At 41.0% G+C, this 15,123-nt stretch overlaps 1 protein-coding gene across 4 annotated transcripts in view; it reads left to right on the top strand.

Annotated features, from left to right (window-relative positions):
• Positions 1 to 15,123, top strand: part of CCDC92 (coiled-coil domain containing 92) — a 100,446-nt gene that overhangs the window by 52,817 nt on the left and 32,506 nt on the right. For 2 of the 4 annotated variants that reach the window (XM_082245683.1, XM_082245682.1), the window contains exon 1: positions 665 to 924. The exons of the other annotated variants lie outside the window; for them this stretch is intronic. The gene's annotated coding sequence lies outside the window, so the exon portion shown is untranslated. Of the gene's footprint in view, positions 1 to 664; positions 925 to 15,123 lie in introns of those variants that run through there. 4 annotated transcript variants of the gene reach the window in all.

The raw sequence follows: 15,123 nt of genomic DNA, 5'->3' as shown, positions 1-15,123 counted from the left end.
GAGTGCTGTAAGAGATGTCCCATAGGTGTAATGCACTGTGTATGTGATGGGATGCAGTGTGGGGGAGTGCTGTCAGAGATGTTCCCTAGGTGTGATGCACTGTGTATGTGATGGGATGCAGTGTGGGGGAGTGCTGTAAGAGATGTCCCATAGGTGTGATGCACTGTGTATGTGATGGGATGCAGTGTGAGGGAGTGTTGTCAGAGATGTCCCCTAGGTGGGATGCACTGTGTATGTGATAGGATGCAGTGTGGGGGTGTGCTGTCAGAGATGTCCCCTAGGTGGGATGCACTGTGTATGTGATAGGATGCAGTGTGGGGGAGTGCTGTCAGAGATGTCCCCTAGGTGTGATGCACTGTGTTTGTGATAGGATGCAGTGTGGGGGAGTGCTGTCAGAGATGTCCCCTAGGTGTGATGCACTGTGTATGTAATGGGATGCAGTGTGGGGGAGTGCTGTCAGAGATGTCCCCTAGGTGTGATGGGATGCAGTGTGGGGGAGTGCTGTCACCTTTCAGAGATGTCCCCTAGGTAGGATGCACTGTGTATGTGATGGGATGCAGTGTGGGGGAGTGCTGTGTTTTTAGAGCTGAGTGTATTTTTAGCCCTGTTGGATCCGTTCATTAGCAGTACCTTTGATGTGGTTCTGTAGGGAGGGGCAGTGCCTTCTTCCCAGCCCTCCCTTTCTCGTCATCATTGTGCGGGGCATCGCCTCGGAATAAACGATCTAAATCTTACCCCCTGGGATGTGAAGGGCGTTCTCCTCCACTGATCACTAGAGGACGAGGGTCCTGTCATAGTGGATGGCAGGGCGGGGACCCGCTGTGGTAGCTGTCTGTCTGTATCTCCTTTCCCAATGTGTGAACACTAGCCCAGCACGCTGCCTGATGAGCTGACCCGTCTTCATGTGGTGCTGAAATCTACACGGTGAGTTCTCCGTAGCGCTGTCAATTCTAGCGATCGGCCAGCATCATTTAACCCACTGCTGTCTCTAGGTATGTTTGGAATGACAGTGGAGATGATAGGAGCCGCATTGCAGATGTGAACTGTGTTCCCGGACGGGTACAGTGCCAGTGTGTACACTTTGATGTGGAGGGATCCTGTTGGCGTATTTCTTCCCTACAATTCCAGGTTTATTCCAACTTCTACCCTCTCTGCCCTACAGAGATCGTTGTCTTTATTATTGGGGACATTCAGCTTGCAATGCTCCCTGCCTTCAGGGTTCCTTTTGTTTAGGTGTTTTAAATAGCATGTCATCAGAAAAGGCAACTCAGCTGGAGAAAGTAGGTCAGCTTTTGTAGCTTCAGGAACTTGATATGTTTTTAGGATTTAGATTGAAATTAGTTACCCATGAAGGATACAAAGGGAACAGAGCCTATTTGTCCATATGACCTACACTATACTCTGCCTAGGGGGGAGCAGCCTGGGAGCCACCTGCTACTTTGATTTCACAGGAATGCAGATCATACTGTTCTGTTTAACAAATGATATATTTTCAATGGGTGAATTGTTTTGTTTAAATCAGTTGTTTAAAAGAGCTTGCCTCTTTACTCAACAGCTGATGATTGGGGTCTCTCTTTTGAGAAAACTTGCTGATCAATGATTTAAAAAGCACCACCATCCGCTCAGAGGATACCAACATTCGGAGCTGCTTGGCTTGTCTGGCATCTGCTGGATAAATCTGAGCACTGGTTAGCTGAAAGAGAACACTCATTTTCTTTCTATTTGAAAGGGGAAATCTTTTTGTGTTCTGCAGTTAATTCCACGTGGCTTTCATTGTATGGCTCATGTAGAAAGTTGCTTTTTGATATCTGAAACTTGTTTGCTAAAATAGGATCAAAGCTTTCTTTTATTTATGTTAAATTTCTGAGAAGTTCACAATGTCAGACAGTTGTAGCTGCAGTGTAAATTGCAGAATAATCCCCAAATCGGTGTCATAATTTGTAACAAATATACAACGCAATGGGGTTGATTTACTAGAAATGGAGATTGCAAAATCTGGTAGCATCCGCTTTTAACTTTAGCATGTTCAATTAAGCTTTGACAAAAAAAACCCTGGAAGCTGATTGGTTTCTATACAGAGCTGCACCAGATTTTGCCCTCTCCAGTTTTAGTAAACCAACCCCACTATCTTCTATTCTAGGCTTATTCAGGAAAAGGAGTTGCTATAAGTTGCTGCACTTGGTACATACGCATTTTTGTTTGTACTGTATCATTGAATAAACTCAGTATTCATATGCTGCAGCCTTTTAACTATTTTTTTTTTTTCCAGAAGTTGTCCTTCTTTTGTTTCTGTGTGGGTGCAGCCATTTGTGTGTACACTGCAGTGCTGCGTCTGATCAGCTAGAGAGCTTTACTTAATTGGCCAGATAAAAAGGCAGACGTGGGACAATCACATGATATAGAAACTTAAGCAGGGGGTGTCTAGGGAGAGAACCGGAAGCATTATGTCAGCTGTCATTGTACCATTGTTCTGCAGTTAGGATTTTGCTCAGACACACCCATAAGACACAGGCATTTGGCAATCGCTTCCCTTTCTTTTCAGTTTGTGCAGAACACATTATAATCTAACTTCTCATATGAATTCATTTGCATGAAATTTCATGTGAGCATGTGTATTTTGTCATTTTAGTACAGTTTTTAGTCTTTTTTTTTTTTTCCCCCTTAGCTGTAGCTTTTAACACCATTTCAAGGGCTTGTGTCATTAGATAAACATAGGTTATTCCAAACTGTTGCTTCAGTGATCAAATATTTCACAGATAAGGAGAAGTATTGACAGTATTGTCTTTTTAGATTGGAATTTTTTTTAGCTTTGAATGAGTGCTCTACAGGCAACTACAGATATTTTCAGTTACTTTAGATATAATACTAACAATGGAATCCCATATGACGCCTCAGGTGATTGTTTTTTGGGTAGTGTATGCTTTTATATAGTGTTTAAAAACTATAGAACATTTTCTGTACTTTATTATATCCATTAACCACTTAAGCCCCGGAGGATTTGGCTGCTCAAAGACCAGGCCCTATTTTGCGATTCGGCACTGCATGATTGTAACGGACAATTGTGCGGTCGTGCGACACTGTACCCAAATGAAATTAATGTCCTTTTTTTTCCACAAACAGAGCTTTCTTTTGGTGGTATTTGATCACCTCTGCGATTTTTACTTTTTGCGCTATAAACAAAAAAGCGACAATTTTGAAAAAATAAATATTTTTCAAATTATTTTATGTGAAATTCTCAAAAAAAAAAAAGTAAAAATCTAAATTTTTTAACATTTTAGGCCAATTTGTTTTCTGCTACATATTTTTGGTAAAAAAAAATTGCAATAAGCGTATTTTGATTGGTTTGCGCAAAAGTTATTGCGTATAATAGAAAGATCTATGTCATTTTTATTGTTTTGGTTTTTTTTTAACTAGTAATGGCGGTGATCTGCGATTTTTTTTTTTTTTTTTTTTTGCGGGACTGCGACATTGTGGCAGACAGATCTGACCTTTGACTGACATTTTTGGCACTTTTGGGGGTACCAGTGACATTACTACAGTAATCAGTGCTATACATATGCACTGTTACTGTAAAAATGTCACTGGCAGGGAAGGGGTTAACTATATTGGTGATTAAGGGGTTAAGTGTGTCCCTAGGGGCATGATTCAAACTATAAGGGGGTGTGGCTTGTTAGATCATCACAGAGAAATACGATCCTACGTAGCATCGCATAGCCTCTGTCATGATCTAAGGGAGAATGACAGACGGCTGTGTTTACATCAGCCGTCTGTCTTTCTCCCTTTCCTGAGGGAGATTGCGAGTGGCCGGCAGACATCGGAGCCACCGGTCACACGCGCGGGGAAGGCAGGGAACGAGCGGGGGCGCGCCGCTGGCAGCGCGCGCTCGCCCCCTACAGGCTCGTGGGCGAGCGACGTACCGATACGTCACTTTGCCTGTAGGGGGCTCCAATAGTACACAAAACATGGAAATGCAATTATTTTAGAAAATATAAACTAATAAATATCTTTTCTCATCAGCTGTATATAGCAATTAGAGCAATCTTGTGACTTGTATCAGTGAGTGCTGATAATTTGTAGGAGGAGTTTTCATTTCTCCCACGATTGTCCTATTTGGCTTCAAGACCCTTAAATCTCTGTCTGAACATGTCTAGACAATCAATGCTGATTGGCCCTGTTCTGATCACATGTACCCTTGTAAGAAAAAAAAAAATCATCCATCAATCAAAATGTGACATCCCACCCACTGTGTTCTTTTTTAGTTACTGGGCATGAAGGAGGAGGGAGAGACTGGGCTATCATTTAGGATCATTTATCATTTGTGATGTCAATATCATGTGACCTGGATAGCTCAGCTAAAACCAGGAAATGTTCTCTGAGCAATTGAGACCAAACTGAGCATGTGCAGCTGAACTACACTTACTGTGCTTATCTGGACTTGTCCGGAGTGAACATGCAGGACAGGGAGGATCTGTGTATACAGGATCACATAACCCTTTAACACAATGCAGAGGATTAATCCCTTAAGTTACACATTGAGTATAACCAGCATGCTATTTATTCTGCATCTATAGACAGATTTTATGGTTGTGGGTTTAGTAACACTTTAATATGAATTAAGTTGGAAAGCAGCACAATATCAAGATGCAGACTGGTCCAGAATTGACTTAGACTCACTTAGATTTTACACACATAAATGACATCATGCTCCATCCTCCTCAGATATTCATTCTGCAATAATGAAATTTACTAGTCAAGCATGTAATTAAAGGACAGGTAGATGTCTTACAGATATAAGAGACCTACCCTGCGTAGCTCTCGAATTGGAATTAGGGGTGTAGTCAAAATTAATATTTCATACATATTTATAACAATTGTTTACACTTTCTTTTCTGTCACACGAGCAGTGCCTTAGCATAGGTACAGTTTGTAAAAGCTCTATAAGCAGTGTCCGCCTATTAACTGTGACCCAGTCACCCATGCCAAGACAAAAAATAAATCTCTTTGAATATAAAAGCTAATAAATGTACTTACCTTTCCCCCATCTTCTATACTGCAGGTGTATGACATCGCTCTCCTTCCCACAAGACCCCGGGGAATGCTGATATGGCAAAATCTCACACGATGGTGCTCAAACACAGCACTGAAACATGTTCTCATGAGATTGTTTTTTCCCTATAGTTTTTTTTTTATTTTTTTTTATTTTTTTAATTCCCTTTGCGGTGTTTTGGCATGGGGATGGGGGAGTACAGTAAATAAGCATTTATTTATATTCAAAGAAAACACACCCATCCATACATGTTTCCATGCTTTATTTTGTTAAGAAATCACTTTGGTAAACACCCACGTAGAATTTCTAGCTATGGCTATTTTGAGTAAGGGCAGATGATTCATGTGACCTTAACTTCACGGAGTCCAGCTGCCCTTAGCTCAGGCATGCAGACAGGAGGGTGTGTTTAGCTGAGAGAACCCCAGATGAAAGGAAAAATGCCCTTGAAGACATAATTTTGGCTCAGGCCAGAAACCAGATAACCACTAAAGAAATGTAAAAAAAATTTAATTTAGAAAATAAAAATGTAAATGTAAATATATATATATATATATATATATATATATATATATATATATATATATAGTAACTCTGCTTTTATGGGGGGAAATGAAGGGATGCTGGGGCATGTTACACATATGGGTGTATTATGTGGCACACACCAAAAGACGAACCTAACCTTTAGGGTGATTTTTATGTTTTAAAAAACAAATTTACAAACATGGCATACTTCTGGGGTAACTTACCTGCTCTGTGCAATGGAATTGCACAAAGCAGCCCCCTTCTCCTCTTCTAGGGCCCCCCGCCAGCGCTAGCTGGTGGAAAAAAAATGGATCCGCCAGAGCTTCTGGCTTCTTCTCTTCTCTGTACGCCCCCATAGGAAGCTGCTTCCTATGGGGGCACACATGCGGGCTCAAAGCTGAGCCGTGCTGCCTGCATCCATAGACACATACAGCGTGGCTCGGCCCTGCAGCCTTCTCCAACCCCAGCTCCCTCATCACAAGATAACTGGGGATAGAGGGGAGACCTGCTACAGATGGGCAAAGCACTGGATCGAGTGAGGTAAGTATAATTAGGGGGGGTGGGATGATATTGCTACTGGAACATTTTTACCTTAATGCAGGGAATGCATTAAGGCAGAAAAATGTTCAGATGTTAGAACTACTTAAATAGTCATAGCACAACAATAAAGGTCACAAATTCTATACAGCAAATGTATGCTTGTCATAAACACTATGCCATACCATTGATGCAGAAGCTGGGCTTTGACACATTTACTTTGTGGGAGGTCTGATTGGAGGATCTATCTGGTATTGTAAACAGTAGGTCAGCTTGGTACTGCTTTTTGAGCCTAGTGGTGTTGTAGATGTATGACAGGCAGCTCCTATTCCATTTAAGCCTATAGGGATCCCTGCTAAGTGCCTCTTGCTGGAAGCCACACACCTATAAGCCCATAGAGCCTCCTCTGGCTATTGCTAAGCTGTAAATAATCATTTAAATGGATTTCTGCAGATAATATGCTTACACCTTAGAATTTGTTTTCTCCATATTGCAGTGGTCAGTTTTACACTTTCACTTAGTAGCTTGGGGTATTGCTTGTTATTGTACCCTGTCGAACAATGTAATATGTATGGACCAGTAGTTGTAATTTTATTTTAAGCTGTGCTGGTCTGCTAAAAAGCTTGGTTTTGTTGTCAGTACTCATGCATGGGCATCCTGGTTTTGGTGCAGGACTGCAGGATTTGTTTATGAGAAGAATTTATTCTGCATTGTCTTCAAGGGACACTGGGGTTGATTTACTAAAGAAAAATAGGTGGTGCACTTTGTAAGTGAAGTTGCACTCATTTTCCTTAGTAATTATAAATGCAGTAAAGCTTCACTTGGTAAAGAATACCCAATCAGTTGCAAGGGAAATACAAAAAAATAAATACATTCTTGCTGTTTGCACATGATTGAATGATGGAAATCAGCAGAGCTACCACATTTATCTTCTGTCCCAAAGACTATTTTGCCATCTTACTTCACGGTGGCTGACTTTAACCACTTGCCGACCAGCCGCCGTTATACGGCGGCAGGTCAGCAGGTTCCTGCGAATCGCCGTACCTGTATGGCAGTCCGCGGAGGTGATCCTGGGGCTGCCCCTGCCCATTCGCCAGTGGGGAAGCCGATTCACGGGGCCGGCGGCTGCGATTGCCACCAGGCACCCAAGATCGCTCACCGTGAAGGGAGAATGACGGTCTGCTGTTGTAAAGACAGCAGACCGTTGTTCTCTCAGGAGTCAATGCAGAGCTCCTGTGTTCCTCCTATTTAGGAACACAGGTCTCTGTATTGATTTCACAAGCCTCCCCCCCACAGTGAAAATAATATAGTAAATAAACTGCGCTAACAAAAGAATGATAAAACCAGAAAAGCTCCTAGCAAATCAACTGACATGTGTTGTAAATAAAGTGAAAAAATTAAAAAAATTGCAGCGCTAAACCAAAATAACAAACATCATGTGACCATAAGTGAGTACATGAATACACAAATCAAATAAATGATATATAATCAAATGAAATATGAAGTGATCAAGTGTAGCCACTGAAAAAAGTTCATAAAGTGAGTCCCAGGTAGTGATGATAGGTGTGCATCCAAATACAAAGGTGATATTCAACCGTGCCAGGGGACCCCACACCAAAGATCAATAAATTGCGCTCACCGGAGAGTATGGACCCAAGATACTATATAGTATATGGGCTGGTATTGCTGTATACTTCCAAGACAAGGCTGGAACACCGGATATCAGGAAGGTAGCCACAGTATCACAACGGAAGCCGTAAATCTCTCACAGTTGTACATGGAGGAAGCCAGATAAGACCGACATAGTGTAAAACCGCTAGACTTTATTATAATATGAAAGCCAAAAAAACACTTACAAGCATCCAATGAACTTAGGCATGTAATACAGAAGTATATGACATGAATGACGTTCCTGACGCGTTTCCTCTAAGCGGACATAATCATAGCAGAAAATGAAAAATATTGCTGTTTTTTTATTCAGAATTGTCTTTTTTTTTTTTTTTATAGCGCAAAAAAAATTGCACAGGTGATCAAATACCACCAAAAGAAAGCTCTATTTGTGGGAAAATAAGGACATCAATTTTTTTTTTGGTACAACGTCGCATGACCGTACAATTGTCCGTTAAAGTAAGGCAATACAAAAAATGGCCTGGTCATTAAGGGGTGCAGAAGTGGTTAATGGGATTAATGTTGAAGCCTTGGTGGGTTTTTTTTTTTTTTTTTTTTTTTTTTGGGGGATTTGTGTTTCCCAAGATACTAACAGCTAGAAACTCTACTTCCCATAAGGTTTATCATAGGACCTGAAAGGCATGCTTCACTTGCTATGAATCTTAGGGGTTTCCATCCTAGGAGTTTCATTTTGGGATAAAGCCTCTCCTTCCTGCAGCTGAATCTGGACCAGGTTAGCACTGTTAAGGATCAGGTATGTGCCTGGTCTGTCTTGTTTCAGAGACCGTTGGTCTTATACTCACTGATTTATACCTTTGTACAGAGTGTCTCCAGTGTAACCCCCCCCCCCCCGTGACTCTGTGGGATCTATACCTGGTGGCCTTATCTTGCAACCTTCTAGTTTTGTGTAGGGACAAGGGGGTCTTGAGGCCCAGGGCTTACTTCTTCTTTCCTAAGGTATTTTTTGCCTTTAACCTCAGCCAGAAATTGTTCTCCCATCTGTCTCGCTGGCCCCGAAAGGAAACTTCCCCCCATTGTCTCAGTGTGCTTTTGGCAGTGAAAGACTGTCTCAGCCACTAGCTCTTCAGAAAGACTGATTTCTTTTGTATTCTGGAGGGACCCCATGGGTGTACACCAGCAACTGTCCACCATCTCTAGGTGACCCGTGCATCATCCAAACCTATGGTCTTAAGGTTTGGGTTCAACCCTTTCCTGTTAGGGACACTCTGCTAGGTTTGTGAGTGTTTTTTGGTCTTTTGGCTTTATGCTAATTTTCCCAGTTTGCAAGCTTTGTTTTGTTCTCCCCGTAAAATCTTTTTCTTGGAGTCTATATGTATGAACACAGGTCTCACACCTGGGTTTTCTTAAATGCTCTCTGTACTACTTTGCTCCAAAACATAGGCGTGATGGTTTTGGACAAAGTTATCCTGTACTGGGCAATGGCTTTTGTGTTGCCAGTGTCTATTTCTCCTTTGGACGTCTGTATACCCAACGGTCTTTTAATGCACTTAAGGAAAGGGATTATACATGGAGTACAATAAATCCTATTTTTTAGGAATTGTTGCTGAATGCAACCAATATAAGAGTATGGGGACCATGTTGGTTCTGCCCTGCCTCTGCATGCAATGCATACAATTTGCATTGTGGTAGGTTGGTATTTTCAGGGTTTAAAAAGGGGACGAGGAGGTGATATGTCAAATGCCCTCTGAAATTTCCATCACAAACCACTTTCCAGAGTAACGGCAAAGGTTGCCAGATGCACCAATGTACCCTTACAGTTTCTTGGTATGCCCAACATAAAATATGCAAACTATTGGTTGACTACCATTTGTTAATAAATACCCCTACTTTCAAGAACTTCAACTCAAGGTTCTTGCTGAGATTAGGAGCACTGGATTGCCATATTAAAAGTAAGCTTTTCAAATACATTTATGGTAGCTTCTGGTGCCAACTTGTTTTTGAAGGTAATAGTTTAGATAAAATAGGAATCAATAGGATTATAAATATGAACATTCATGTTCCGCCAAACAGTGGTCATTTGTCTTAATGTCTCGGCTGTCTTCACTCTAAAGTTTTCTTTGCATAGTCCATTAAGAAGGCAGGATGTACGATTATGTCATTACTACTACATTACTAATTTCATTTATTACTGATACTCATACAAGGGCCATGGGACACATAGGATTTCTGTTTCATCTTGCTTCATAGAGATGAAATGTAATAACAACATAACCTAAAATTCTTTAGAATGTCTTTTACTTGTGCTATCTGCTTGTGTATAAACTGTATTCTGTGTTCATTCAATCCTGGCTTTCTTATAACAGCCATAAAACAGGAAGCTTGTGTACAGGTAAAGAATGTCCATGAGGATTCCCTAATAGACTATGGATTGGAGCATTTAGTTTCCCATTAAACAAGGTCATAGGGCAATCAAAAATCCTGTTGAAGTGACCAATTTGATGTGCAGGGAATAATTACGCAGTGACTTATTTATAGATCTTGTTTGGCCTCAAATATTGCAAGCGAATAAGCAATTTGTTTTTTGGAACCCTACTTTGGCAGAAAAAGATGTAATTTGCCTGGTGAACCTAGTGTATGGAAAATACTTTTTTGTTTAATGAGTTAACAATCCGTGCTGGAGTAATTAAAGGCCTGAAGCCGGACTGACAGTGCCACCATGCAGTTAGGAGTTAAGTGGGCTGTGCTGGGTAGGCATTCAATAATGACTCAACAGCTATTTATATTTAGATTATGTGTTAATCCTTTTACATGGCAATACACACCTGAGCAGGATTGATATATAAAGACTTTATTCAGCTTTCTAGAAAGGTAAAAAGGTTGTGGAAAACCTACAGCTCTTTATGCTGGATACACTAATATGTGTTATGATATACATAGATTTCAGCACGCACCAAATTACGTTTGATTATCCATTTGTCTTAGTTGTGGATTTAGGGATTTATGGATTTATTTGGAGTGGTACTGTATTAGGAAATCAGTTTTATTATTTGATATACTTTTCTGATTATCAAGAAGTGTGGTTCTGGGTTGTTGACAAACTAAATCCTGTCAGTGTTTCCCTTCATAAAACTGTTACTACTCCCACTGGAAATGTAAAGGTAACTTCTGTTTAAGGACTACCATTGCAGATGTCATCCAGAAAAGCTCCATGGCTTTCAGACTTATCCCCTGGCTTCAATACCAGTCATTTAACTTAAACAAGAAGGCAGTAAAATTAGATATCAGAACTCTTACACCATGACTCAGACGATCATATAACCCTAAAAGATGAGCTGCCATTAAGGGCTGATCATCCCCAATCCATTGGCCCAGTATGATGGTTGGGCGGGGATTGTGTTCTTTAAGGCTGGGTTCACATATAAGCAAATTGTATGTGTTTTACACCACATCCAATTTGCATAACATATGAGTTTGACTGGCTTTCAATAGAGCCGGTTCACACATGTCTGGGGTGGCTGCAGTGCGAATTTGAAAAGGTTCTTGTGCGTTTTTGGGTCCGGTTCCAGTGCGAATTCAGGGAAAAATATGCACCTGAATCACACCTGACCTGGTGAACACAAACGCACAGGACACCAGACTGCAGGCCTGTGTGAACCCAGCCTTGAATGAACCCCCTATCTGTGCAGTGATGTCCATAAGTGCCTCAGCCATCCAGGATTCTCTCTCCTGATTGGCTGAGACACAGCAGCAGTTCCTTTGGCTCTTGCTGCTGTCAATCAAACTGTTAGCCAATCAGGAAAAGGGCCAAATGGCAGCTCCATGTCTGAATGCATACACGGAGCTGCAGCTCGGTTCGGGTGCCCCTATAGCAGGCTGCTTGCTGTAGGGGCACTCAAAAGGAGGGAGGGGCCAGGAGCTCCAGCCAGGGACCCAAGAAGAGGAGGATCTGGGCTGCCCTGTGCAAAAACACTGCACAGAGAAGGTAAGTATAATATGTTTCTTATTTTAATAGAAAAATAAAGCGAGACTTTTCAATCACTTTAACTTGTGTGTTTCCCCTAAGTGTCCCATTTCAAGCATTGTACAGTATATGGCACAGTGGGTTGCCAGTCAGATTCTCTTCATGCAGCATGGAAAAATAGAAGGCACTTGACTGGTCAATATTTGTAATTACACTGTGACAAATGAGTCCAGCTGTTATTTGTATTATGTGGTCAAAAGTGTCCCATAAAAATTCTGCAGTAAAAAAAGAAAAAATCTCTTGGCTATATGTATAAGCTCCCTTACAGAATAACACCAGTCGCTGTTTTTTGAACATTCTGGGTTTCTTTCAGCCGCAGACCCACTCACATTTGCAATCACTGCATTATGTCTTTAGAATAGTTTCAATTATGCCGATGACAGAACTATGCGGCTATAAATTTGATATCAGAAAGTCCAAATGTTAGATGTTCTTATTATAACTCCAAGTTGAATGTAAAACTCCTCCCTGTAGAACAGAATGAAATAGTCCTGCTGTCACAGTCTATGAGAAACCTGCATCTTCTCCGGCCTGCTGAGATCATAGCAATACTTCCATTATTAAAATGTGATGACAGGAAAGGCACTAGAAATAGCACTGCACAAAAATATATTGAAATGAATATGTTCTCATTTCAGTTACATCATAGGAGGAACACTGTCTGAGATGAGGGATAGATTTTTGAAAAATGTAGTATGGGGAACTCAGAACAGAGATGGCGGATTCACTCTGAGACAGCAGAAATTGGTCTTAATCCACGTTTGCCTTTGCTAAAAAAGTAGCCTTATTTGATACCTTGGAATCGAATGAAACCTGATGTGCTTTGTAAGCACTTTCCCATAATTCCTCGCAAATTATTTTTTTGATTTGTACCCATAAAAAATTTTTTTTCCTATATTTAATACCCTAGTATCTAAGGTTATTTTCACCCTGAATTAATGGATCAATAAAAAATAAATGTTCATCCTTGGATGATCTGCTTCATCTGCTAATCTATAAATCACATAAACTCAAAGTCAGACCTAGAAGCGATCTGATCAGCACAAAAACTGAAATAGATTGTTAAATCTTGAAGTATACTATGCTGTGGGATCAGTGAAGCTTTCTTGATGGTACCTTCATTCATTTTCCACAGTAATAATCAGAGATGTATAGTAACTAAGTAGAACTACTTCACTACTGTACTTAAGTACCGAAAGGCGGTATCTGTACTTTCCTAGCGTAGAATTTTTTTCTCCTACTTCCACTTTTACTTCACTACATTTTTTCGATGATTTCAATACTTCTACTCCAATATTTTTGTTTTGTGCTGCATAGTTACTCGTTACTATTATAAAAATTACCACTGCCAGAACAGTAGATGGCAGGTTTCATGAAGCTCAAAACGTGTATTATCAGCGCATACGGAAATAAAAGCTACTGTATGTATAAATAAAAGCTGCATTTGAAATAATAAAAAACAATATGATGTTCAAACTTTTGACTTCTTTCTTTAATAACTACATAACACAGTACTTGTACTTTTACTTTCAGTACTTGAGTAGCAAAATTTAAAAAAAAACTACTTGCAATACTTAAGTACAAAAAATGTTGAATACTTTAGTACTTCTACTCAAGTCACTTTTTGATTGAGCACTTCCACTTCTACTCAAGTCACTTTTTGATCGAGTACTTGTACTTTTACTCAAGTATGGGTTTCGAGTACTTTATGTAAAGTGGAACTTCACTCTCCCAATCAACATTGATTATTTTTAATTGTCATTCTGCTAACATTGGTAAACAGAAAGGAAAGTATATCAAATGTACTTGTTTCAAACTTTTTTTTTTTTTACATTTTAGTTACTTCCTGGTTTCTTGCCTAGGCAAACAATATACATCCCAGGAGTCTTCAGGAGGGGAGGGAGGGGTTTTCTCAGAGAAGCACACTTTCCTGCATGGATGCTTGAACTAAGGGCAGATTGATCCCAGGAAGTAAATACTACATGAATCATTTGCCGTTATTTAAGATGGCCACGCCCAGAAATGCTAGGGGGTGTTTTTCTAAGTGATTTATCAACAAAATAAAGCATAGAGACATGGATAGATGGGTGAGTTTGCTTTGAATATTAAAAAGGAATTAAAAAGTGTTTTCTGTTTGTGGTGCTCTCAGATGCAGTGAAGATCTGCTTTAAATGGGGGAGCCAAGAGGAGCAGAACCTTTTTATTGTGCTAAGGGAGCATAATCTCAAAATACTGCCGCTAGTAATGTTTCAACATTGGGTCTTAAATTGAATTTCGGTAAATTGTTTGAGCATTGAGTGGTTGTCTTGAGTAAGAGTGCCTTAAGGCTCCGTTCACATCTAGGCGTTTTGGGGCGTTTTTGGGGCGTTTTTCTGCTCTAGGATCAGCTCTCAAAACGCCCAACAAGACAAATCCTATTCATTTCAATGGCCCCTGTTCACATCTGAGCGTTTTGACGCTGTATACAAAACGCCCAACGCTCAAAAAAGTACATGAGCTTCTTTTTGGGCAGATTACAGGCGTTTTCCATTGATCTCTATTCAATCTAAAAACGCCTGCACAAAAATCGCGGTAAAAATCGCGGTAAAAAACGCCGCAAAAATCGCGGTAAAATCGCGGTAAAAAACGCGCGAAAAACGCTACGCTCAGGTGTGAATGTAGCCTAAATGTCAGTAAATAGTTTTTCTGTGTTGTACAGTATTTTCACTCTTCTGATGCCATTGCACTACCCCTCTATGTTCAGTATAAATACTAGACACACATGACTGGGCAGATTAAAAACTACCTGTAAAATAGCATAGTATCTAATTATGTGCAGTAACTGCTAGGGGTGCACCGATCCGACATTTCTTGTCCTGATACTGATATCTGCCGATACCGATCCGAACTACACACATACACAATATGCATGCGGCTGCAGTACAGAGCAAAGCTGCTGCATCATGTGTATGGCTCCTCCAATCACAGGCAGGAGTGCATCTTATATCACTCCGCCTGCAAGCCGGACCTATACAGGAAGTAGCGGCTCCCATCCCATACTACTACTGCACCAAGTAAGGGACGGCTGAGCCGGCACTCAGCAAAACCGGATCGGCCCGTGGATCGGCGGCTCCATGCAAGTAAGGGAAGGCTGAGCCGGCACTCAGCAAAACCGGATCGGCCCGTGGATTGGCGGCTCCATGCAAGTAAGGGAAGGCTGAGCCGGCACTCAGCAAAACCGGATCGGCCCGTGGATTGGCAGCTTAATGCAAGTAAGGGACGGCTGAGCCGGGACTCAGCAAAACCGGATCGGCCTGTGGATCAGTTAATTTTACCGATCCCCTGATCCAGCTATTGTGGCAGTATCGGCGCCGATATATCCGATCCT

The sequence above is a fragment of the Pelophylax lessonae genome (genome assembly GCF_965119305.1).
Source record: "Pelophylax lessonae genome assembly, chromosome: 1".
NCBI classification, from domain to species: Eukaryota; Metazoa; Chordata; class Amphibia; order Anura; family Ranidae; genus Pelophylax; species Pelophylax lessonae.
The sequence above is the reverse complement of the archived record's forward strand: the minus strand, read 5'-3'. Positions and strand labels throughout refer to the sequence as shown.